The sequence below is a fragment of the Amblyomma americanum genome, chromosome 9 (assembly GCF_052857255.1).
Source record: "Amblyomma americanum isolate KBUSLIRL-KWMA chromosome 9, ASM5285725v1, whole genome shotgun sequence".
Lineage (NCBI taxonomy): Eukaryota > Metazoa > Arthropoda > Arachnida > Ixodida > Ixodidae > Amblyomma > Amblyomma americanum.
The window spans coordinates 25,145,484-25,171,027 of record NC_135505.1 but is presented as its reverse complement, the minus strand read 5'-3'; the positions used below and the strand labels follow the sequence as shown (position 1 = coordinate 25,171,027).

General features: G+C 48.2%; 1 pseudogene; it reads left to right on the top strand.

Annotated features, from left to right (window-relative positions):
* Positions 1-291: 291 nt before the first annotated feature.
* On the top strand, positions 292-25,544 carry LOC144103249 (acetylcholinesterase-like; annotated as a pseudogene).

Genomic DNA, 25,544 nt, shown 5'->3' with positions numbered 1-25,544 from the left:
CAAGTAGGTGATCACAGTACGCTGCTATTAGCATGGCGTTATTTCTGAAGTCTTTTAAAAATTGCTTCATTTAGTGCCCTCCGTGAGGTGTTCAGTAAGGTTGCAACTTGAGCTGAGCAGTTGTGACCCATCTAGTAGGGCTTTTCATGAAGTTATATGCAAAGCATTAGAATCACAATACCTGTCGTCTTGCTCACTCTTTCAGGGGCAATGTATTGTGTGCATTTCGTCGACCGTGAGCAAGGTCCCCGAAGGTGATAAGTTCGGTGTCCTGGTTGTGCGCAGGAAGGCATGACCATGAGTCGTCGGCTGGTAATCGTAGCCGCATCGCTGACCCTGATCTGGAGCGGCACGGGCGGCACCGAGAGGCGCACCAGCCTAGGCGTTGTTCGCGGGCATCGAGTGAACGTTCTCGGTGGCGCTGTCGAAGAGTCGAAGAGTACCGGGGAATACCGTACGCCAGGCCTCCTGTCGGTGAGCTGCGCTTTCTTCCCCCCGTTCCGGCTGCCCCCTGGGAAGGCATCCTCGACGCGCGAAACCTTCGGACGGCCTGTCCGCAAACGATGCGCCGATGGTCAGATACGGTCGGAAGTATCATGCTCAGCGAGGACTGCCTTCACATCAATGTCTGGACACCCGTGGCCCGGTGGGCGGATGACATGGCTCCTATGCTCGTGTGGATCCACGGGGGCGGTTTCACGAGCGGTTCCTCTGCTTTCGACAACTACACGGCAGCCACCCTGGCTGCTAGATTGGGATTCGTGATCGCGTCCTTTAACTACCGTCTTGGCATACTCGGTTTCCTTAATGCGGACACACCCGAGGCTCCCGGAAACATGGGCCTGATGGACCAGCGGCTGGCCCTTCTATGGCTGCGCAGGAACGCTCCCGCCTTCGGTGGAAACCCTGCGATGATCACTGTCTTCGGGCACAGTGCGGGAGGCATGAGCGTGCACAGCCACCTGCTGTCTCCGCTTGGACAGGGCCTCTTCAGGAGAGCAGTCATGATGAGTGGAAACATGGGCGCGCAGGACTTCTTCGAGTCCGTTCAACACAGCGTGGCCAAAGGAGACGCGGTCGCGGCCCTGGTGGGATGCTCGGACTCCGAGACGACGCTCGCTAAGCGGCCGTCTCTCGTGCTTTCCTGCCTTCGCGCCAAATCCTCGGGAGAGTTGGTTCGCGCAGCGGCGAAGGCCGCCGCTCCCAAGGTGTTTCCTTTCCTGCCGACCTTCCACACAGAATACCTGCCCCGAATGCCGGTCGCGGCCGTGTCGAAAGGGTTCGCGGCCAGCGTCGATGTCCTCGTGGGAGTCACTGCGAACGAGGGCTCGACAGCGTTCGAGATGAGGCTTAGACCCGCATTGCAGGCCGAACGTCTCGAGGCGGTTCCGGAAGCCACACTCGAGGCTTCACTGCGCGAGGTCCTTCAGTCCTGGACGAAAGAAGAGACACTTGACTTGCTGGACAATTATGCGAGAGAAGCCGTCAGCAAGGAGTCGCTGAGGAACAAGTACGTGGACTACCTCTCCGACAGGCTGTTCGTGTGCCCCATGCATTTTGTGGCTAAGCACCACTCCGCGAAAAACGGCGACGTGTACTCGTATGTGTTTGGGCACCAGTCGCCCAGGAATCTGCCCTCCTGGATTGGCGCCGGCCACAGCATGGAGCTTTCCTACTTCTTCGGGCGCCCGCTTGTCGACAGGACTGACTTTGCGGAGAGAGACGTGCAGCTCAGCGAGGCAGTCTTGAAAATGCTCTCAACGTTCGCCGAAAAAGGGTAAGTTGATTGTTGCCACCGGGTGGTAAGTGTATTCCAGCTTATCGCGAGAGAACGACTGATGCCAAACTGGAAGAGAGTTGAATTTTACATGACGCGCTATGATAACATATTTTCAGCATGGGTGCAAGTTCTTTATTTACGTATAACGCAACCCTGTGTAATTAAAATTTCTCCCCTCAATTTTATCTCTCCTTCGACCACGATGGCGTTTGGGGGTGGCGTGGCATGGATACGAAAGAGGGAAGGAATTGTTACGGATGCCCACTGCGCGCCTGAAAACTGGCAAAAAACTGTGATTCAAGCTTGCTTAATCTTCGTACAGAAAAGAAGGTGAAAAAGCTAAAGCGAATCAAGCGCGCCGAGAGGTAATGTATGTTGAATTGTTCATATTAAGAACGTGTTATTGTTGGGCGCTATCAGCACGAAGTGCAGCCGTTATATATATTGTTTTTACATCTAGAGTGTTTTTCAGAATGCGTTCTCTCCGAGTTTGCCCTCCATCGGTTTTACTCTGTGCGCCTTGGCTAAAAGAGGGCATAAGAAGCCGGTGATTAAGAGCAGACTGGCAACATTTTCCCAGCTTACTGGTGGAAATAACAATTTTGTGCACGGGACTTGATAGAAAAGGCTGATCCGGTAGCATATTCGGTGGATGAACGCTGCGGCTGACTGGATGGACGAACGGTAGCGGATGCCACCAGGCTTAGATTTGTTTTTTGAATATTTGGATGTTTCCTTACCTTTATCAATTTTATGTAATTAATTCTTATTCTAAGTACAGCACATAATTTATTTCAGGTTATGCTTATTTTGGCTCCTAAAACTCCCTTTCGAAGGGTTTTTCCCCACTTGTATTACACAAGTTTTCCAAAATTTTGCTGACCTTTACCGTGAACATATATTTCATTCGATAATTTGAAGGTTATGGGTTCGGATCCCACCGGCATGTGGTTGTCTTTTATTCTGTTTTCTTATTAACTATCCTTAACCTATAAAATACCAATTTCGAAGATATGAACACCACAAATTAAAAAAAGAAAAACCGTCCCCCATGCTGCTCGGCTTCGGTGACTGTTGGCTTCCGTCATGTATGTCATAATGAGAACCACTTTTCCCTTTCCTTGTAGTCTTAATAGCTTAACGAGGGTCTCGAATCTGGCAGCCTTGATAGCAGCATAACAGGGTTCTCACACAGCTTCCGCCCTCACCATTCGACCACGTTCCTACGTGGCACTCACAGTAATACAGGATGTACTACGTCCGTCACTACGAACGAGGGTGGCGCTACTGAGCACTCCTAAGTCTAGATTATACTGTGCATAAATACCCCCGAAACCAGAATATTAAACAGCCGTCACCGTAGCTCAGATGGTAAAGCACTGGACACGAAATTCGGGGGTCATGCGTTCGGATCCCACCGGTGGCATGTAGTTGTTTTTTCTTTCTCATCAATTATCCTTAGCGCATAAAATAATAACGCTTGTTTTCGAAGTATTGGTCCACATAAATTAAAAAAGAAATAATTCCTATCCTCCTTGGTTTCGGTGACTGTTGGCTTCCGACATGTGTCACACTGTCTTCGTTATCCCTGAACCCCAGCGCCTCAGAGATGCTGTCTTTGTCGGCATTGAAATCGGGACCGATACCGCGACATTCCAGCAGAATATGTCCAATTGCCTTTTCTGACTTATTGCACTCTCTACGTGAATTATGTAAAGAAAACGGCGCGACGGACGAGGACAAAAGTAGAACACAAAGGACACGTCCAGCGCCATTTTGCATACGCGTCTAACGTGTCCTGAAGATGGCTCAGAAACACCGAAGACAGACTGTATTTCCAATGACACCAGTTTTTTTCTCAACCAATACCATACCACTCGAGACGGACAGGTTGAGACGGCGGTCAGGTTAAGACACAAAATAGCGGGAACGGTGCAGAAACTTGGATGAATGAAAGGGCCCAATGTAGAGGAAATATGCTCAAGTAAATCTCTTGCTTGGGCTAGATAGTTCAAGCTTGAAGATCTGCAAGCTTGGTAGGAAATAGTTTCAAATATACTTTCACTTTTATGAAGTCGAGCTCAGCAAGCGCTGAGCTGAGAGCACGACATGCTGTGGCGTGTGCCGGCCATGACATCAACAAAGTATGATCGGTTGTGCTCATCAATGCACCAACAGCAGCCAGAAAGTGCCAGACTGTTCCGCCTTCCACCAAGTTCTTTGCGAACACAGCGCTGGCTGGTGCAGGTCAAGTGAGATGGATGGTTACTGTCTACGTCGCCCTGTGTCTGCAGTGTGAGTATTAAACTGGCAGCCTCAAATCGGTAATGGTTGTTCTTACCGCAATTTTTAATAGCTGGAAGCGGGCATTCCACGGGTATAATCGTAGGTAGGCAAGCAGGAACATGTGGTCTAATAAAGGCCACAAATGCTCTAGCACATTTGTATAAACATTTGGCCGACTGTGACCTGTATTTTTCGAGGACAACTCAATTCTCGAATGGTTTTTCAGTGAAATCTATAAATTTACAAACATCTTTTCATGACAGTTTACATTTTTTGGGATAGCATGAATAATATGCTCTGTACAGCCGACCAGCTGTGAAAATGTTTTTAGGCGACTTCAGTTATCCTTTACCGAAAAGGTGATATTTTCGGCATCATCACGACGTAAGATCATCACGGAGTAAGATAACAAGACTGCGTATTCTACAAACTTTATAATAATTTTCGGCATACGTGAGAGCTTTATTCGGCCCCCCTTCAGATAATAATAATAATAATAATAATAATAATAATAATAATAATAATAATAATAATAATAATAATAATAATAATAATAATAATAATAATAATAATAATAATAATAATAATAATAATAATAATAATAATAATAATAATAATAATAATAATAATTGGTTTTTTGGGGAAAGGAAATGCCGCAGTATCTGTCTCATATATCGTTGGACACCTGAACCGCGCCGTAAGGGAAGGGATAAAGGAGGGAGTGAAAGAAGAAAGGAAGAGAGAGGTGCCGTAGTGGAGGGCTCCTGAGTAATTTCGACCACCTGGGGATCTTTAACGTGCACTGACATCGCACAGCACACGGGCGCCTTAGCGTTTTGCCTCCATAAAAACGCAGCCGCCGCGGTCGGGTTGGAACCCGGGAACTCCGGATCCTCCAACGTTTGTTTAATTACAATAGTGTTCAGCGTATTCATGGTACCACTAACGCTTTCAATAATTCCTTTTTGCGAACTGTTATATCCGAGTAGAATGTACTCCCTGACGGTAGAGTCAATGAAACCAACTCAGTAAAATTTAAAAACTTTTTGATTGCGTATTTCTCTCCTTAATTCTGTAGAAATACTTTTATTTATGATAGATGTACGACGAAGTACATCTTCGTGGAACGCTTTCAGTCAGTACCCAGCTTTTATCTGTGTTTTTGGGTGTATACTGCGGGATGCCGTCCCCCGTCACACGGCGATGGATCTCAACCCTCCTGGGCATCCGAGTGGCCTGGCGACCCTCCTCAAGCTCCTCGAGGAAGCGGTAGAGCCGTCCGAGTGACCCCGACCGCGATGACACCATCGAGTACCTCAGCGAGGCCAGAAGTGAGGACGGCTTTGAGACTTAGCTCCGCCGGAATACCAAGAAAAGACTTCTAAGAGCCGGATCGTCATCCAGTTAGTCCACTGTAAAAGCAAGTGGCAACACACCGGCACACACCATCCTCGTCCTTCCTCTGCAGCCAACCGACAACATGAGGCTGCTTAACAAGCAAGTCGTCTCTGTAGAACTCGAGGCCCTCGTGCCTAACGAAATCAAAGACGTTCGAGTGAATGCGCAGAACATTGTAGCCGTTGATATCCACCATGCGGCTGCGCTGGAACCACTGCAAGCCATAACTCAGCTCGGCGGTTTATCAGTACTTGCTGATATCCCGCTCGGCGGGAAGGAGTCCTCTTCCGGCGTAATCTATGATGTCGACAAGGCTATCACGCGAGGTGATTTGCCCATACTCGAGAGGACGGAAAATGAAGGCAGCGTAATTGTACGGGTATCACGTCTGGACAATTCCCGTTGTGTGAAGATTTTGTTCCAAGGGGCACTCTTCCATCACACGTGAAGGTGGGCCATTTCCGTCATACCTTGCGGCCATTTATTCTAAAACCCCTGAAATGCCACAAATGTTTGAAACTGGGTCATGCGAGCGGGATCTGCGACAAGACGAGGGTGTGCTCTCGTTGGGCCGGAGCTCACAGCGCTGAGTCCTGTAATGCGCAAGGGCTTAAGAGTGCCAACTGCAACGGGCCTCATGACGCCTCATCTAAGAATTGTCCGCGCATAAAAAGCAAGCGTGCCGTTCTAAAGCAAATGGTTTAGGACAATTCTGCGCACCGTGAAGCTGCCGCGAGTTTTCGGAAAAGGCGTTCTCGCCGCAAGAAGAACTCAAGAAAGTCTATTGCAAAAAGCAACCACATCGACGCACCCACGGCACCTCCTTATCACCCTCCTCTACGTACAAGTGTGTCCAGTCCGCGATACATCGCCAAGGATAATCAGACCTCTTCGTGTGCTGATGCTTGGCCAGCGCTTCCGCCGTTACGTCCTGCTGAGCCTCATCAGCGCAAGCTCCCATCGCCGAGCTCACCTGTCGTTAGAGAAGGGCTCCCAGAGCAAGATCGCAAAGCCCTAGTGATCTTTAGGACGGTGGTCAACGCCATTCGCCCTCTTATACAGGCCCTGCAATCGTCAACCGCCCAAAGCTGCCTTACTGGTGCTAAACTGTCAGGTTTCAGCACTAAAAGATGTTTAAAACAGAATGGCTGGCCAGCTTCCCACGTTTCGTGAGGAAGTCAGGGGCGCTGCGGTCTTCCAGTGGAACGCAAGAGGCCTAAAGTCACGAATCGCAAGTTTTCGGCAATATGTTTTCAACAACCACTTCTCGATATTAGTCATCTGCGTACCTAACTTATCCCAAGCAATCAGGCTTTCCGGGTACGAGCCCTTTTTTGCTCCTACTTGCGGGGAGCGCAGCAAAGTTCTGGTCTACATCCGCACCGATAAAACGTACGTTTCCTGCCCAGTTCAACCCCACGATGCAATCAGTACGGGTGTTTCATAGTCAAAAAGGATCCATAGAGTTCACACTGATTGCGGTGTATGTCTCCCCCTTCTCTCCATTGGACTGCGAGAGGTTGAAGACAATAATGGAGGCAACCCGGGCAGCTTGGATTATTAGCGGAGATTGAACGCCCTCCACCAACTGTGGGCAAGTCCTGTAGTCAACGCCAGAAGGAAGAATCTGGCCTTATTTGCTTCAGAAAATGAGCTTTAGGTAATGAAAGACGGCAGCCCGACATACCTGCGAGGCAATTCATACAGCTGTTGCCTTGACCTGACGCTGGTTTCGTGGTCTCTGCGGCGGCGTGTCCAGTGGTTTTGTGATGTGGAGACCCACGGGAGTGACCACACGCCCACCAACATCAAGATTCCAGGTCTTGAGGCGTCCGGCCCAGCTAAACACGCGCACATTGATTGGACGCCATTTAAAACTAGAATGGAAGAGGCGTGCACTTAAAGTTTGGAGGAAATTATAGCAACAGAAAGGAAGGCTGCTAGAGGCTTACTCACGTCAACTGGAATGCGCACCGAATTTGATGTCGAATTAGACCACCTACGTGTAATTCGTCGGCGTGCAGAAAGACGTTACAGACGGACCAAATGCGTAACGGACGTCAGAGAGGCGCGTCGTTTGCAGAGGAAAATCAAGAGGCGAATGGACATGTTCACGCTGGCGGAACAGCGCTGGAAGTCCTTCTGTTAATCTCCGGATACTCGAAAGCCCATGTCCCTCATTTGGCGGAGAGTGCGGGGGCTTCTAGCGCTTCCACAGCAAAGACGCTTCCACAACGCTTCCACAGCCTTTCTATGCATTGGCTCTACATCAAAACCGCCACCAGATTGAAGTTGCAACTGACCTCTGCAGTACAATCGCGAGTGCAGTGAGTATCTCGGCTTCCCAGTGTCTTCCTCCTGCATCACGGCACTCAGCGATGGATGTTGTATTCACTCGTAACTTAATGCTGCCCTTGCAGATAGTAAGCTTTCGTCTGCACCACGTCCAGACGGCATTACTTATGCTGCGCTGTGCACCTGGGCCGCGGCGCGCGTAGAGAGCTAATAAGCCTTTACAACTACTCGTGGCAGGACGGAGTTGTTCTTCCCAGTGGAAATCCAGTCGCTTGATACCATTACTATAACCAGAGGAATCCCCGCTCGACCTGTCATCATACAGGCTTTGGCCAGTTGTGTGGGAGAAGTCACGGAAAGAATGCTTTTGGCGCGTCTTGAGTGATACCTTGAGCACAATAACGTGCATCCTAATGCCATGGCGGGTTTCCGACGGGGTAGCTCCTCTATAGACAACGTCATTGATCTTGTGTCCATAGTACAGCAACAGAAACGCCAGAAGCGCATGTGCGCGGCACTTTTTCTTGATATCAAACGTGCATACGATAACGGGACACATGAGGCCATCCTTGATGCGCAAGAGGCTGTTGGAGTCGGTGGACGGATGTATAGGTAGATCCAAAGCTATCTGACCAAAAGGACATTTTTTATTATGTGTGAAGATGGCTCCACACCCGTGCATTATACCTACCGGGGCGTGCCCCCGGGCGAAGTGCTCAGTCCTACTTTGTTTAATCTAACACTCATAAGACTCAACGACTACCTACCTAATACCGTCCATATCTCTATGTATGCCGATGACATCTGCATCTGGGCCTCCTCTGTGACGCATCTCCAGGTGCGCGAGCAAGACTTCAGAGGGCAGCAACCATCACTTCCTCGTATCTCCGTGAGCAAGGTCAGAGCGTGTCAGCCGAGAAGTGCGCTATAGTGGCACTTACGCGCAAAAGTATGACTAGTTATCCGCTAACTATTGACGGCCACGTCATTGCCTATCGTGCATCTCATCGTTTTTTTGGGAATTGTTATAGATCGGAATTTATCATGGAGCCCACATTGCAGCATTGTAAAGAAAAATCTAATCTCTATCACACCCCTGCTCAGATTTCTTGACGGCAAATCATGGAGCTTGTCGATTCTATCAATGCTGCAACTCTAAAGAGCACTCTTTTTGGGATTTTTGCGGTATCGTGCACCAGTGCTTTTAAACACATGCAAGACGAATTCGCGTGCCCACCAAACTATACAAGGTCAGGCACTTCGCACATGCCAGGGTCTCCCTCGAAGCGCATCAATAGTTGCTACCATTGCAATCACCCAGGACTACCCACTCTCGACGTACATAACCCTTGACACCCTGCGGTTCCACATACGGCATCTAACAAGGATTCCCCAGAACCACCTTGTGTCAGTGGCGGATCAAAGACCCCACGCAGCGTTTTCAAAGGTTCTAGCAGCCCACCAGTCGTCCATCCCATCACAGTTCTCCCCGGCAGCACGGCCTTCCTCAGCGCTGTGGTGTTTGCGGGAGCCATGCGTGCGCCTTACAATTCCGCGCATAACAAAAAAATCAAACTTATCGACACCGGTCATTAAACATTTGACACTCTACCTACTCCACGCCACATATAGTGACCGCACTCATGTGTATACAGATGGTTCGGTCTCAGGTACAAGTACAACCTGCACCGTAGTCATTCCTGCGAGACAGACCAGTACTATCCAGCAAACTTCGCATCGGGCAACCTCCACCGGTTCAGAATTGGCCGCTCTTCGTGTGGCTGTTCAGTACATCGGTGCACAAACACCCCAGAAATGGGCTGTGTTCTGCGACTCAAAAACAGCCCTACAGTGTCTTAATAGTGCTTTACGCCATGGCGATCACGATCAACTCGTAACTGAATTAAGACATCTCCAACACCAGGCACAGGAAGAGGGTCATGGCATCGTCTTCCAGTGGATACCGGGACACTCTGGCATTGTCGGAAACGACGCAGCTGACGCTGCAGCTCGAGCGGCTCACGGCAGTGTCAACATTGTCCAGACACCGTTGACAAGAGCCGACGCATCAAGACACCTGTGAATGCTTGACCGAAGAGAGCTTTTAGCGTCATGGTCTTCTCCCGGCATCTCCACATGCCGTCTGCACCGCCTAGACCCCTTACTCCGACTCAGTCCTCCGTCCGGCCTCTCCCGCTGCGATGCTACGCTGTTGTGTCGCCTGTGGCTGAGAGTGGCGTTCACAAATGCCTACCCACTTAATCGCAATGACAGACTCTCCTGCATTTGAGATATTTGGGTGCGACGAAACTATAGAACACCTTCTTTGTAACTGCCCTCAGTTTCAGCGTGAGTGTGCACTCCTGGCTGCAACACTCCGCCGTTTAGATCCTCGGCCCCTTACTGAAGCCAATGTTCTGGATCCTTGCATAAGCATTCATTGCAGAGGAGAGCTTTGAAGGCACTTTTCAAGTTCTTGAAGGACTCAGGACTGAGTGCAACGTTGTTAGCTATCAGTGTGTGCCCTTTGTAATGGCCAACGGCGAAGCTGCCAAGTAATGGCCAACGGACATGTGGAAAAGTGATCATCACCCTTTGTTCTCTCCCCTTTCTATCCCTCCCTCCGTTCTCCTCCCACATGTAGGGCAGCATACCGGGAGCTGCCTAGCTAACCTCCCTGCCTTTCAGTTTGTGTGTGTCTCTCTCTCTCTTTATTTAGCTATTTATTGTCTTGTTAATTTCAATGCATTTACTGCACTTATTTGTGCTTGTCATTTGTATTTGTGCTCTACCTTTGTGACCCGTTATCATCATTGGTCCCCTTCCCCCTTTTGTAATGCCCCATTATTGCCTTCAAGGAAAAATAAATGATGATGAATGAAAATCCCTTGCTAAATTTGAAATTAAGTGTGGTCATGCGTATTGCAAGGGCCTATTTTAAATTCGCTTCATTCTAACTATGATAAAATATCATTGCAATTTTATTCTTCTGTAGCTCTAAATTTTCTTGAAAGATCAATTGCGGTGCTGAAGGACAGGTGCTCAGGGGAGGAGCTAGCATTTAAATATTAATTAAAGCAAAGACTACTTTTCGCTCTAAGGACATACCGCTGTATTTTCCAGTCAGCAGAGCGCAGTAAGCAATAGTTTAGCAGGTGAAGTGGGATGTTCATGAATATGCATACCCTAAAAAAGGGAACAAGGGAGGGGAAAGCCTCAGGTTGCTTGCAAACATTTCGAGAAGAGGACGATGATGACAAGTCCTCTTGTCGCAACGTTGGCAAGCCTCCTGAGGCTTTCCCAAACTTGTTCATTTTTTTGAGTGTCAAGAAAACATTTGCCTACTCTCTCTCTACCGTATGTATACCCTAGGTATCATGGCGTCTTTCTTGGCTCATGAGCGCCGCGGATGGAAGGTGTTTATTTTTATTTATTTATTGAATACTGCGGACATGCTGTATATCCTAGCAGGAGAGGGAAATACATAAAGGGGAAAAACAAAGCAAGTATCGAACAATATAGATGCCACAAAATAGACATTTCAAAAATACATAAAAATGCAGTTACAGTGCCGCTACGAATGCAGCAGTGAAGATATCAAGAATGATTAGAAAGCAGCGGAGAGTTCTGCGGTAGGGCATTCCATTCAGAAACTGTTCTTGAAAAAAAGAAAACTTGTACGTATTTGTGCGTGCAAAAATAGGTTCCAGGCTAAGGGTATGCTTGTGGCGCGAGGCTCGTCTAGACTCACTAGCGATGTGATTTTCGGGACGAATACCAAGTCGAGAAAAGTATAATGAATGAAGGAAATTGAGACGGGCTTTCTTTCTTCTATCTGCAAGTGGTTCTAAGTCTGCAAGTTTCAGCATGGCGGAAGGAGAGTCTAGGCGCCGGTAACGTTTGAAAATAAAGCGAGCCGCAAGACGTTGTATTTTTTCTAGTTTTTGGGTGTCATCTGCAGTGTAGGGATCCCACACAATACAGGCATATTCAAGAGTTGGCCTTACAATGGATTTATATGCCTTCAGTCTTAGGGCACTAGGGCAACCACCCATCCGAAACTTAAGAAGTCCTAACTTTTTGCGGGCGGAGGAACACATATTATCGATGTGTTTCCTCCATTTGAGCCGTGACGTTATTGTGACACCTAGATACTTATATTCTTGTACATCTCTGATGGCATTGTTATTTATGTTGTATGTGAAATTAAGTGGCGTAGTCTTTTTACTGATGCAGAGAGAAACTGTTTTGTCAAAATTAATAATCATTTGCCATTTGTTACACCATTTAGCTAATAATTGTAAATTTGCGTTCAAAGTAAGCTGGCCAGACACAGATTTGACAGTATTAATTATAATACAATCATCCGCAAACAACTTTACGGACACAGAGGGTTCGAGAGATTCTGTGAGGTCGTTTATATAAATATTGAAGAGTACTGGACCCAGAACCGATCCCTGAGGTACACCTGAATAAACCTCTAAGAATCGAGAGGTGGCTCCATCGATTTCGGCAAACTGCTTTCGTTTTGACAAATATGACGCGACCCAATTGATTATTTTATCCGGAATGCCTATTATTTTCATTTTTGTTACTAGTTTATGATGAGGGACTCTATGAAAGGCTTTGGAATAATCTAAAAAAATCATGTCAATCTGGCCACCACAATCGGAAGTTTGTGGACGGAAGTCTGTGGACGAAAGTTATCCGCACGGTCTGTCAATCATAAGTTGTATGGTAAATAAAAAGAAAATGTAAAAGTTGATTAAGCAACAGCTCGTAAGCAACATATATCTAATGGAATGAAAACCAGAAATAAGAAAATGATAAAAACAGAAATAAAAATAGATATAAAAAAGAACAAAAATTCAGAATAGCAAAAACAAATACAAATAAAACCAAGATGAAGATAGAGAAAATGAAAAAAAAAATGGAGGGAGAAAGACAAGGCAAGGAAAGGCTATCGCATTTCCGCTCTTAAGTAGACTGAAGTGCAGTCCTGTAACTGTTTTGCAACCTACCTTAAAGGGGCAGAGACAAAAGAGGCTCGGAACAAAGTCTGCGTCAAAGGCATAAAATGCGAACAGGAATCCGCGCAAACAACGGCACTTCGTCAGAAAGAATCGAAGGGAGTGCACGACAAAACAATAAACCTAGAGAAATCCTTCTATAAAAGTGAACTGCTCGTCGCTAAGCGTAATGGATGGCTTGCTGACGCATCTGCTCCCTTCTTTCAAGCTATAATAGGCTTTCCCCACCTCTCTCTCGAATCTGTCCTTTCCACTCTTCAAGAAGGTAGTTTTGTCCAAATCAGGACAGCAATTCTTGCAAGTTTTGCAGTGATCCACTAGGAAGCTTCGTTCATTATATCGCAGATTTCGGCAGTGCTCGCTGGCACGCTCATTGAAACATCGACATGTTTGGCCAATTTAAATGAGCCCGTATCTTAAGGAAATCTAGTAAACAACCCGATTTCTGCAATGTGTGAACTTGTTTTGATTTTTGACAGCAGAAGCCGGTTGTTTATTCTCGGCTATTCATGGCGCAAAACCTAGAAAGTTTGCATTGGGGCTGAGAAGCTTCGTAGTGGATCACTGAATAATTTGTAGGGATTGCCGTCCTGAGTTGTACAAAACTATCTTCTTTAAGGAGCAGAAATCTGGTTCAGACAAATCTACCAACTCAATGGGAGGCTGCTCAGAGCACGTCTATGATGTCACGCTTGTTGAAAAGGTGGCTACGGGGAAGCACAGTGAGTGCTCTCTGACTTCCAATGGTTCCTCGGCTCTAGAAGGGAGGCGTTTATTTGGAATTCCGTAAAGAAAAAAATGTGCATTATAATGCGCGCGGGGTCAGACTAAGATATATAGCCTTCATAGATTATGACAAAGCATTCGACCCAGTCGAAACCTCAGCAGCCATATAAGCATTGTGGAATCAGGGTGTAGAAGAGCCTTATTTTAAAATTCTGGAAGATATCGACAGAAACTGCGCAGCTACCACAGTCTTCGACAAAGTCAGCAATAAAATTCCAATCAGGAAGGGCGTCAGGCAAGGAGACACGATCTCGCCAATGCTATTCCCCAACTGGTTAAAGCAGGTATTCAAAAGCCAGGATTGGAAACAGCTGGGGATAATAGTTAATGAAAAATACGGTCACAGAGTGGTAACTTCAATCTAGGAAATAGAACGACAGCGAATATGGCGTCAAAACAAAACTCTTTATTTGGGCTGACTTGCACCCACGCTGGACTGAATCACTCGGCGGCGGCGTAGAAACAACTTTCTCGGCGGTCGTCGAACAGAATGTCCGCCTCTGTCGGCCGTGCTCAGTTTAAAGCTGATAGCGAGCTTTCGAAATAAAGCGTGCAAAGTTACTAGAACATTCTGGAACAACGTAGAATCAGCTCTGCCTGGCTTCGATCAATCCAGATAAATCTAGTCGCGTCTTGCATCGAAAACAAAGCGATAAAGTGGCGTGCCGGCAGCTTTGAAGAATGAACAAACAGATACTGAAAAGGCTCGTGGCATTACTCCCATCTTAAAGAAGCATCGACCCGATTCATTAAAACAAATAAGGCAACTAGCAACAAATAAAGCAGATCGTGCGGAAATAAACAAAGGGCGTAGAAACACAGCGTCCTTTAGCGCGCATAATATGGCTTTAGACGGGCGATATGGACAACTTCTCGTCGTACGCGGCGTCGCTCGGAGCCAGTCATTGCGTCAGGGATGACTTCATAATCCAGTTCACCAAGGCGACGAAGAACCTTGTACGGGCCGAAACCGCGGCTCAAAAGTTTTTAACTCAATCCACGACGGCGAATGGACGTCCAAACCCAGACTTGGTCTCCTGGCTTGTATTCCGCGTTGCGTCTTCGTAGGTTATAGCATCTGGCGTCGGTCCACTGCTGGTCTTTGGTCTTTAATCGGGCAAGTCTTCGGGCTTCTGAGCGTTTAAGGTAGGCGGCGACGTCGACGTTCTCTTCTTCGGTAACGTTGGGCAGCATGGCATCTAGCGTGGTCGTGGCCTCTCTGCCATAGACGAGCCTAAAAGGCGTCATCTGGGTGGTCTCCTGCACTGTGGTGTTGTATAGACGAAAATGACGTAAGGGAGGATAACGCCTCAGGCCTTGTGTTCGCCATCGACATACATGGCGAGTATATCGGCGATGGTTTTGTTCAGGCGCTCGGTCAGTCCGTTGTTCTGCGGATGGCATGCAGTTGTTCTCCGGTGGCTGTGTTGGCTGTAATGCAGGGTAGCTTGCGTCAGTTCTGCTGTGAATGCTATTCTTCGGTCTGTGATGACCACATCGGGGCCGCCGTGTCGCAGGAGAATGCACTCCACGAAAAATTTGGTGACTTCTGCTGCTGTTCCGTTCGGTAGGGCTTTTGCCTCGGCGTAGCGGGTCAGGTAGTCGGTCGCTGCGATGGTCCAGTTATTTCCAGACGCTGACTTTAGGAAAGGAAAAAGCAAGTTTATGCCGATCTGCTGAAAGCGCCTTGAGGGAGGTTCAAAGGGCTTCAAAAATCCTGCTGGTCAAGTTGGAGGGGTCTTTCGCCGCTGACAGTCTCGGCAGGATTTAACATAATGTGAGACATCGGCAGAGAGTCGGGGCCAGTAATACTTGTCTTGAATGTGGAGGAGGGTGCGAGAAAACCCTAGATGTCCAGCTGTCGGCTTGTCATGTGAAGCGTGTAGAACTTCTTCGCGGAGACAAGCAGGTACAAGGAGGTAGGCTGTTTTGTTCACGGCAAAGTTCTTCACGATGACATCATTCTGTACACAGAAGAGAGACAGTCCTCGCTTGAATGCAAGGGGGGGGGGGGGTGAAGAAACCTTGGCTTCCAAGTACTCGATGAGGTGTTTTAGTTCTGGGTCTTGCTGTGAAAAACAGCTGGGGCTGATGGGTCCCAGGAAGACGTCCTGACCGTTGTACGGTGCCGGTGCATCTTCGGGGGCTCGTAAGAGGCAATCGGCGTCAGAGTGCTTGCGTCCGGACTTGTAAACAACGGTGACTTCAAACTCCTGGAGGCGCAGACTCCATCGAGCGAGGCGGCCGGAGGGGTCCTTCAAATTGTCAAGCCAGCACAGCACACGGTGATCGCTGGCCATACCTTGAACTGTCGTCCGTACAGGTAGAGGCAGAATTTCGACGTAGCCAGATGATGGTAAGGCACTCCTTTTGAGTTGTGGAATAGTAAGCCTCGGCTTTGGAAAGAGAACGACTAGCGTATGCGATGACGTTCTCCAGCCCGTCGCTTTTTTGAATGAGAACGACGCCTAGGCTCACGCTACTTGCGTCGGTACTAACCTCAGTATCGTCGTTTTCATCAAAATGAGCGAGGATCGGTGGGGACTGTAAACGACGCTGAAGTTCTTTGAAGGCTTCTGCTAGCAGCGCTTCCCGTTTAAATTACGCGTCTGCCTTCATCAGTGGTGTCAGGGGCTCTGCGATGCGCGAAAAGTTTTTTAAAATAGTCGCTAGTGTGCACACAATCCGAGGATTCTGCGCTCTGTTTTCTTACCTGTCGGGGGTGCAAACTGTTCAATAGCAGCCGCTTTCTGCGAGTCTGGGAATACTCCTTCCATGCTAACGATGTGGCCTAGAAACACCAGCTCTTCATAGGAAAAGAGGCACTTCTCTGCTTTCAAGATTAGGCCGGACGACTTGTTGGTGTCTAGTACTGTTCGAAGTCTTTTGAGGTGCTCTTCAAAGTTCGAGGCGAAGACAACAACGCCATCTTAATATACCAGAAAAGTTTGCCACTTCAGGTCTGCCAGCACTGTATCCATTACTCGCTGAAACGTTGCTGGTGCGGAACAGAGACCAAAGGGCATAACCTTGAACTCAAAGAGCCAGCCCATCCGGAGTGATGATTGCCGTCGTCTCGCGATCTCTTTCATCGACCTCAATTTGCCAGTAGCCGCTCTTGAGGTTCATCGATGAGAAATACTTGGCGTTGCAGAGCCAGTCCGGTGTGTCGTCGGTGCGGGGGAGGGGGTAGACGTCCTTCTTTGTTATGTTGTTCAAGGGGCGGTAATAAACGCAAAATAGAAGTGCGCCGTCTTCTGTCTCACTAGCACAACCGGTGCCGCCCATTTGCTGTTTGAAGGATTGATGACGTCGTCGCGGAGCATTTCTTACACTTGGTCCCGGGTGGCTTGTCGTTCTCGCGGCGACACAGGGTAGGGGCTTTGACGGAGAGGTCGGGCGTGCTGGCCGGTTATAAAGCGATGTTTGGCAACTGGCGTTTGTCGGACCTTCGATGACGACGAAAAGCACTAGCTGTAGCTTCGAAGCAGGTTGTGGATCTGGTCTTGTCTGTACCGCGGCAGGGCTTGGTTGGTCTCGAATGTGGGCGAGTTCTTTTGGTCAGGCGAATCTTCTGCGGATGGGTCGGAAAGGGCGAAGGAGTCTCGTACGTCGGCTATTTCGTCGAAGAAAGCAATCGTCGTTCTGCTGTTAATGTGCCGGTATTCTTTGCTAAATTTAGTGAGCAGTACTTCGGCCTGGCCATTGCGGAAATGTGCGATGCCTCTTGCGATTCTCATTCCTCGGTCTAGAAGCAACTGCATGTTCCCCTTCAGCGTTAATGGCTTTCGTGGCGCCTACGGTCACGATAGCGCATGAACGGGGTGCGACGCTGACTTCTTCCTCCAGGACACTCAGGACAACGTGATTTTCCAGAGCTGTCATAGAAGAGATGACCTCGTTCGTTGAAAGCGTGATCAGCTTGCACCGCTGGTCGATGATCGCCTGATGCTCAGTAAGGAAATCCATGCCCAAAACCACATCGCGTGAACATTGCCGTAGCACAATAAAGGTAGGAGGATAGGTACGTCCTTTGACAGTCACTCGCGCTGTGCATCGTCCTGATGGTGTAATGAGGTGGCCCGCTGCGGTGTGAATTTGTGGGCCGTCCTTAGCGGTCATGACTTTCTTCAGCTGCGCAGCGAATGTTCCATTCATCACCGAGTAATCGGCTCCTGTGTCGACTAGAGCGGTAACTTTCGGACCGTCGATAGTCACTTCCGGGATACATGGAGTGTTTTTGTCGACGATTGTCGCCCTACGGCACGCATTTGACTCCTGCAGCCTCGAAAAAAACGCCCGCCGCCGCCGATCTGGCCCCGCCAGATAACGACGCGCGGTGTCCGGTGAGACCGGAAGCGGCAGCCGGAGCAAGCCAATAGTAGCGCAGAAAGCCCGCTCTTCTGGTTTGGCTGCCTCCGCCGCCGCCGCCGCCTCAAACATGGCCGCCATGGCCGACGAGCACTGCTGTGTTTATTGCACGGAAATGTTATCTTGAAAATAAACGCTTCACCAGACATGAAATGTCTTTTTTTTTGGAGAACGCGACCGAATCTTAGATCGAAATGCCGGCCTTTCCTCCCTGATGCGAAGGTGACGAAGAAAACCGCAGCCGATGGTAGCCACAGCTGAGCGGGCATCGAAAGCTACGCGACCGCATACATTCGAGCACGCAAAACCTTGTAGATACCTGTGCACGCGCGCTGCAATCAATACAGTGGTGTATAAATGAACAATTTCATTATTTGACATTTTCAGAAGCGCTAAAACACCGAGGACGCAGAGGGAACAGACAGGGACGAGCGCTACTTCCAACTGTTTATTTCGTAAAACCGCAAGTGCTTTAAACAGTTCTCGAACGCTTTTATGCCACGGCAGTAAACTACACGTGCGAGAATACACAGTATAGCTACCGAGACTAAAAGAACCAAGGAGATAAGTGCACGATTACGTTGATACCCTGAGGAAGGCAAGTTCTTTTTTTGACAATGAAATGGACGGTGAGCTTACACAAGTGCTACCCAGTGATGCTATGTTCTGTGCTTCTATAATCTCTCGGGTTAGTTGATCACGACTACGTCCGATGATGTGGCACTGATTTAACAATGGAGCACAATTGCGGCACTTACTGCAGTGAATGGCTCGGTTGCTTCCGAAGGAATTTTTAACATTGTTGTTGTGCTGGCGTAGCCGGTCATTGAGACAACAGCCCGTTTGCCCAACATACTTTTTGCCACAAGATAGAGGGATGCAGTACACAACACAGTCTACACAGTCCACGTACGCTTTTTGGTGTTTGATACCACATAATTGTTTGACAGAAGAGTAGGGTTTCGTCAGCTTGCAAAGCTTGTTTAGCTTGTTAGGGGCCGTGAAAACAACTCTAACATCTGCTTTCTGCGCTACCTTTTTTAGGTTGTGTGAAACAGTGTGCACGTAAGGGAGCACAGCAACCTTTTTTCTCTCACTAGACTTATTTGCGATTTCGTCGCGACCGTTCAGGTTCCTAAGGACGCGTTCTGCTACCGAGATCTGAAGTGGAACCGGGTAACCAGCGGCGGATAACCGGTTCACTTGTTTATGAAAACTACGGGGCATGCAGTGGTGGCAAGATTTCGTCAATGCATTCCTGAAACAAAGTGCAATCACTCCTCGCTTAACCAGCTTAGAGTGGGCGGAGCGCAAAGCTAAGAGGGGTTTATTGCCGCGAGGTTCGTAGCTCCAGCAAACGTGGTTGTCGGTGAGTGAGAAGTTTATATCGAGGAAGCGGATTTCCCCGCCAGATGGTAGTTCATGGGTTAGTTTTAGTGGGCTGAGATTATTCTGGAAGGCTACTAAAGTCTGGCTAGCTTCGTGTTGAAGGGATTTCTGGTCACAGTCAATAAAAACTAAAAAATCATCCACAAATCTAAACACCTTAAAAACCTTTGACCCCTCCAGGTACCGCTGGAGGGCTCTGTCATGGTAGCTTAAAAACAGATCGCTGAGCACCGGTGCTATACAGGAGCCTATACATACACCTTCCTTTTGTAGGAAGGGTTGGTTGTTCCAGGAAATAAAAGTATTTTTCAGGTAAAACTGCAAAAGTTCAAGAAAGCCACTACATGGAACCCCGGCATCATTTTGGAAGGGGACAACACCGAAGTGGTCGATGCTGTCTTGAACATATTCTAGTAAAGAAGCATGTGGCAGTGAGTAGTATAAGTCTTTAACATCGATTGAAAAGGCCTGAAGGCTCTTGTCGGGATGGGATGAAACAAAGTCTAATACTTCTTCTGAGTTCTTAACCACAAAGAGGTCGTCAATGCTTAGCAGATTTAGCTTTACTTGAAGAAACAAGGCCACACACTTCTGCCACGCCCCATTCTCTTAAATAATCACCCTTAAGGGCACGTCAATCTTATGCCTTTTAGCACTGAAAAAAACATCGAGGTGGTTCCGTGGACAATTCTGAATGCCCCTGGTTAGTTTATCTAGGCTGAGCCTGGTGCACAATTTTTTCGCTTCGGTTTTCCGCCTAGAGAGCGAGATCTCACCGTGGGAATTGAAGGTGGCGGAGATAGCCTCCAGCGCTTTCGCGTTGAAACTGTCGTGGGAGAAGACAGCAAAGCCGCCTTCCTTATCTGCCGGTATAACACACATGGACTGTTCCAACAAAAAATTTGCAACGCGTTTCAGGGGAAGTTTGGATGGATTCGGTCTGCTGTGGTTGAGGACGTCAATGCCGTCCAAGGTGCAACGGCTGGCCTCGTCGGAGTCTGGAGCTAACTTGGAAACCCGACGTACCATGGACAGAAGCTCATGACCTGACTTCTTCGTTTCGTCCATGGTACGTCCATGGTACGTCGGGTTTCCAAGTTAGCTCCAGACTCCGACGAGGCCAGCCGTTGCACCTTGGACGGCATTGACGTCCTCAACCACAGCAGACCGAATCCATCCAAACTTCCCCTGAAACGCGTTGCAAATTTTTTGTTGGAACAGTCCATGTGTGTTATACCGGCAGATAAGGAAGGCGGCTTTGCTGTCGTCTCCCACGACAGTTTCAACGCGAAAGCGCTGGAGGCTATCTCCGCCACCTTCAATTCCCACGGTGAGATCTCGCTCTCTAGGCGGAAAACCGAAGCGAAAAAATTGTGCACCAGGCTCAGCCTAGATAAACTAACCAGGGGCATTCAGAATTGTCCACGGAACCACCTCGATGTTTTTTTCAGTGCTAAAACGCATAAGATTGACGTGCCCTTAAGGGTGATTATTTCAGAGAATGGGGCGTGGCAGAAGTGTGTGGCCTTGTTTCTTCAAGAAAAGCTAAATCTGCTAAGCATTGACGACCTCTTTGTGGTTAAGAACTCAGAAGAAGTATTAGACTTTGTTTCATCCCATCCCGACAAGAGCCTTCAGGCCTTTTCAATCGATGTTAAAGACTTATACTACTCACTGCCACATGCTTCTTTACTAGAATATGTTCAAGACAGCATCGACCACTTCGGTGTTGTCCCCTTCCAAAATGATGCCGGGGTTCCATGTAGTGGCTTTCTTGAACTTTTGCAGTTTTACCTGAAAAATACTTTTATTTCCTGGAACAACCAACCCTTCCTACAAAAGGAAGGTGTATGTATATGCTCCTGTATAGCACCGGTGCTCAGCGATCTGTTTTTAAGCTACCATGACAGAGCCCTCCAGCGGTACCTGGAGGGGTCAAAGGTTTTTAAGGTGTTTAGATTTGTGGATGATTTTTTAGTTTTTATTGACTGTGACCAGAAATCCCTTCAACACGAAGCTAGCCAGACTTTAGTAGCCTTCCAGAATAATCTCAGCCCACTAAAACTAACCCATGAACTACCATCTGGCGGGGAAATCCGCTTCCTCGATATAAACTTCTCACTCACCGACAACCACGTTTGCTGGAGCTACGAACCTCGCGGCAATAAACCCCTCTTAGCTTTCCGCTCCGCCCACTCTAAGCTGGTTAAGCGAGGAGTGATTGCACTTTGTTTCAGGAATGCATTGACGAAATCTTGCCACCACTGCATGCCCCGTAGTTTTCATAAACAAGTGAACCGGTTATCCGCCGCTGGTTACCCGGTTCCACTTCAGATCTCGGTAGCAGAACGCGTCCTTAGGAACCTGAACGGTCGCGACGAAATCGCAAATAAGTCTAGTGAGAGAAAAAAGGTTGCTGTGCTCCCTTACGTGCACACTGTTTCACACAACCTAAAAAAGGTAGCGCAGAAAGCAGATGTTAGAGTTGTTTTCACGGCCCCTAACAAGCTGAACAAGCTTTGCAAGCTGACGAAACCCTACTCTTCTGTCAAACAATTATGTGGTATCAAACACCAAACAGCGTACGTGGACTGTGTAGACTGTGTTGTGTACTGCATCCCTCTATCTTGTGGCAAAAAGTATGTTGGGCAAACGGGCTGTTGTCTCAATGATCGGCTACGCCAGCACAACAACAATGTTAAAAATTCCTTCGGAAGCAACCTAGCCATTCACTGCAGTAAGTGCCGCAATTGTGCTCCATTGTTAAATCAGTGCCACATCATCGGACGTAGTCGTGATCAACTAACCTGAGAGATTATAGAAGCACAGAACATAGCATCACTAGGTAGCACTTGTGTAAGCTCACCGTCCATTTCATTGTCAAAAAAAGAACTTGCCTTCCTCAGGGTATCAACGTAATCGTGCACTTATCTCCTTGGTTCTTTTAGTCTCGGTAGCTATACTGTGTATTCTCGCAGGTGTAGTTTACTGCCGTGTCATAAAAGCGTTCGAGAACTGTTTAAAGCCCTTGCAGTTTTACGAAATAAACAGTTGGAAGTAGCGCTCGTCCCTGTCTGTTCCCTCTGCGTCCTCGGTGTTTTAGCGCTTCTGAAAATGTCAAATCTGCACCAACTAGCCCGATCCGCTACCCTTCTCAATTTCATTATTCTAACAGAGGAGCCAGAGTCGCGGCTCTCAAAAGAGCTCCTCGCTCAATGGTATTTGCCACTTGTTGATCAGATTGCTTTCGCGCTGAGAAATACGCGGCGGCGGTCTGCCGGTTATTCGCTCCATGTATCTCTGGCCGGGCGTCGCGCCGCCGCGACGTTTTCTGCCGCGCGAACATCGTCGAAAAAAACGTCGCATGTATTCCCGGCTTAAGTCGGATGTCCTGGCTCTTGCATCGCACGTCGCCCTCGGCGTCGGGTCACGGCTTCGTCGCGTATGCGAAATGTGGGTGGGGCGTGTCGTCGAAGCTTTTCTGGGTGGCGGTGTCGTTTTGAAGGTAGTGCGCGTCGTGGTCGGATTGTCATTTTGTGCGGCGTCGGTGCAGTGGGTGTAGCTTTTCCATGCGGCGTAGCGGGTGAAGTGTTTTCATAGGACGTGGCCAATGGAGGATCTTCGGCGTTTCGCTCGTGAGCAACCTCACCTCCAGAGGCTGTTGTCTTAAGATTCCCCTATGGGGGCTTGGAGACCTTCCTCGTACCGCGGCTGCGTAGCTGCGACGTGGCGACGCAAAGCGCGAGACTGACGGCGATGGTGAGCGCGAAAAGCGGTTCGGTATATAGTCCTCCCGACGAAGGTACTCGTCGATTACCTACGGACGGCGGCTGAAGCGTGGTTGTGGTGTGTAAAAGAGAAATCTGTCCCTCTCCCCAACAATTCCACTGCGCATGTGCAAGAGGGGTCCGGTAAACCGGTATACGACTCCGGTAGTACGTCTAGTCTACGGTATGCTAAATAATGCCTGTGGAACCCATCGAGGTGTCAAGGAGGCGCCCACGCATCGGCTCTGCCGTCTCCCCTGATAGTAAAAAAAAAAAAAAAACCTCAGCGGGATGAGGTCGTCGGCCCCCTGCGACTCCGACAAGGCTGTTCGTGGTCCCACTCCCCATTTCGCACGGCCCTGGGCAGCGGCCGAGGCGGTAATAACCACTCGTGCACAGCTGGTCAGCAGGAGACGAGAGGGTGAGGAGCCAGCAGAGTCGCCGCCAGAGCGGAAAAGATTAACGGGGGGAGTCGCGCCTCTCACTAAACTCCTTCTACCTCCCACGGAGACGACCGCTATCGGAGAAAAAGAGGGGGGAGGGGGGGGGGGACGAACGACCCAGCAGCGCCGTAGGCTTTTAGCTAAACAGGCGGCATGTGGTTGTTTTTTCTTCTGCTTTCTTTTCAAATATCGCTCCTTGGTTTTGTTGACTGTTGTATTCCGGCATGTACACACTGAAAGAAAAACCAGAAAGGTATTTTGTAAGCTGATCATTTCTTGTAGACAGTAAATGATGTATTTCATATAACAATATACTGCATTAAACCTTTAAGTTGATGAAAATCGGTGCATTGGGAGTGCTGCCTGCTGTTGCTAAGTGTAACTTTGTACAACAGGGTTCTGTTGCACAGAAACGCCTTTGTGCACAAACCTGATGCATCGAACTGTTCACGTTTTGCCTACTCTCAGCGTTTGGAGTACTTGGAGCAGTTTACGCTTTGGTTACATACTACTGGGTGCAAGGTGCAGTGTTGCTGATGCAAATGGCGACCGAAGTGTGGGTCCCAAGTGTTCTGCGTGCATAATATTGTAAGCTGATGAGCTTCACATAGATTACAAAATGCGTAGATGCGCTTTTAATGTCAGCATACGCTGTGTGGCAAGTACAGTAAAACGATCCATGTTTTCCTGATTTTGAGATGCTCTGAGCTGTTCTGATGTATCTGAACTGTTCTGCCTTTTGGGTAGCAAGTGCTTGTTCTTACGTGTTTAGAAAGAGCGCAGCAGCACATTATCTGCTCATGGCGCACAATCACCTTTAAGGACATCGGTCAGGAGCCAATTGCACGACCCATACCTCAGAATAAAGGCACTACTGATTTTTAAAACTCTACTCTGTTTCAAGCTTTTCGTTTCGGACTTGTACCCATCTTGTCTGCTTATTGAAAATGCTGCGCATAAGCATTTTCATTTGGTGGAAATAAAATTTTACCATACGTGTTGAGTTTTGGTTAATACCTGCAGTTTCTCTTGTAATTTCTCGAATTTATGCACGCCTTTCCTGCAAGTCTCTCAAACGAAGGCAGGCCTGGTTTTGTTTTGTGTTGTTTCAGTAACTGTAGGCTTACACATGTATTAGCTGTATGGTAACTTGATTGATGCACTTGAAGAGACGCTCAGGAAAAATTTAAGTTTGCCTTGTTATACAAACTGATTACCGAGTACTAATGAAATAGAGGGTTCTTCATTTGGAAAAAAAGTTTTGATCAGCTTTAAAAGTTAAGAAAATCGAAATACAGTTATCGCCACCGGCCATCATTTTTAAAATATAAATTGGATCTAAAAAGACTTTTACGAGGAGTTCCTTGAGGATAGACTGCACCACTGTTTACTTTCACTTTTGATCTCCCCCCACACTAGTGTGATTCGAGTGCCGCGGAAATTCTCCCACATTCAAATTCGCTTACTCAGCAATAAATCGGTCATCTATAAACTTCTTTGGACAGTCTCCGGACTGTCCATACACTTTTGATAACGCTGCATGTAGACTTTCTATAGACAAATCCTACAACAATGTATAGACAATGTATAGATTTTTGGCCTACGTATTTAGCAGACTTGTGCCTTTACACACTTAATAGACTATGTATAGGCCGAATAAAATATTTATAGAAAGGCACTAGAGTATATTAGTATCTTATAGTCTATGGGTCATTTATGGGCCATTTTGCAGGAGGAAACGTCCTCATAGCATTTATACTAAGTACGAAAATGGAGTAGAGTTGTTATTTGTCCCCCTTCAAGGATTGTGCTGTGCGCAGAGTTCCTGAACTGTTGGCGGGGGGCCCCTGGCCACGGTACACTGCGACCAGCCGGATGTCGGTGCAGCTCGCCCTGGGGAACATGACGGCCGTGGACGGGTTCCGACAGGCGCAGTGCGAGCCGTGGCTGGAGCGCATGGAAGCCTCCGCTTCCACGCGCCACTGCTGCACCTGACGAC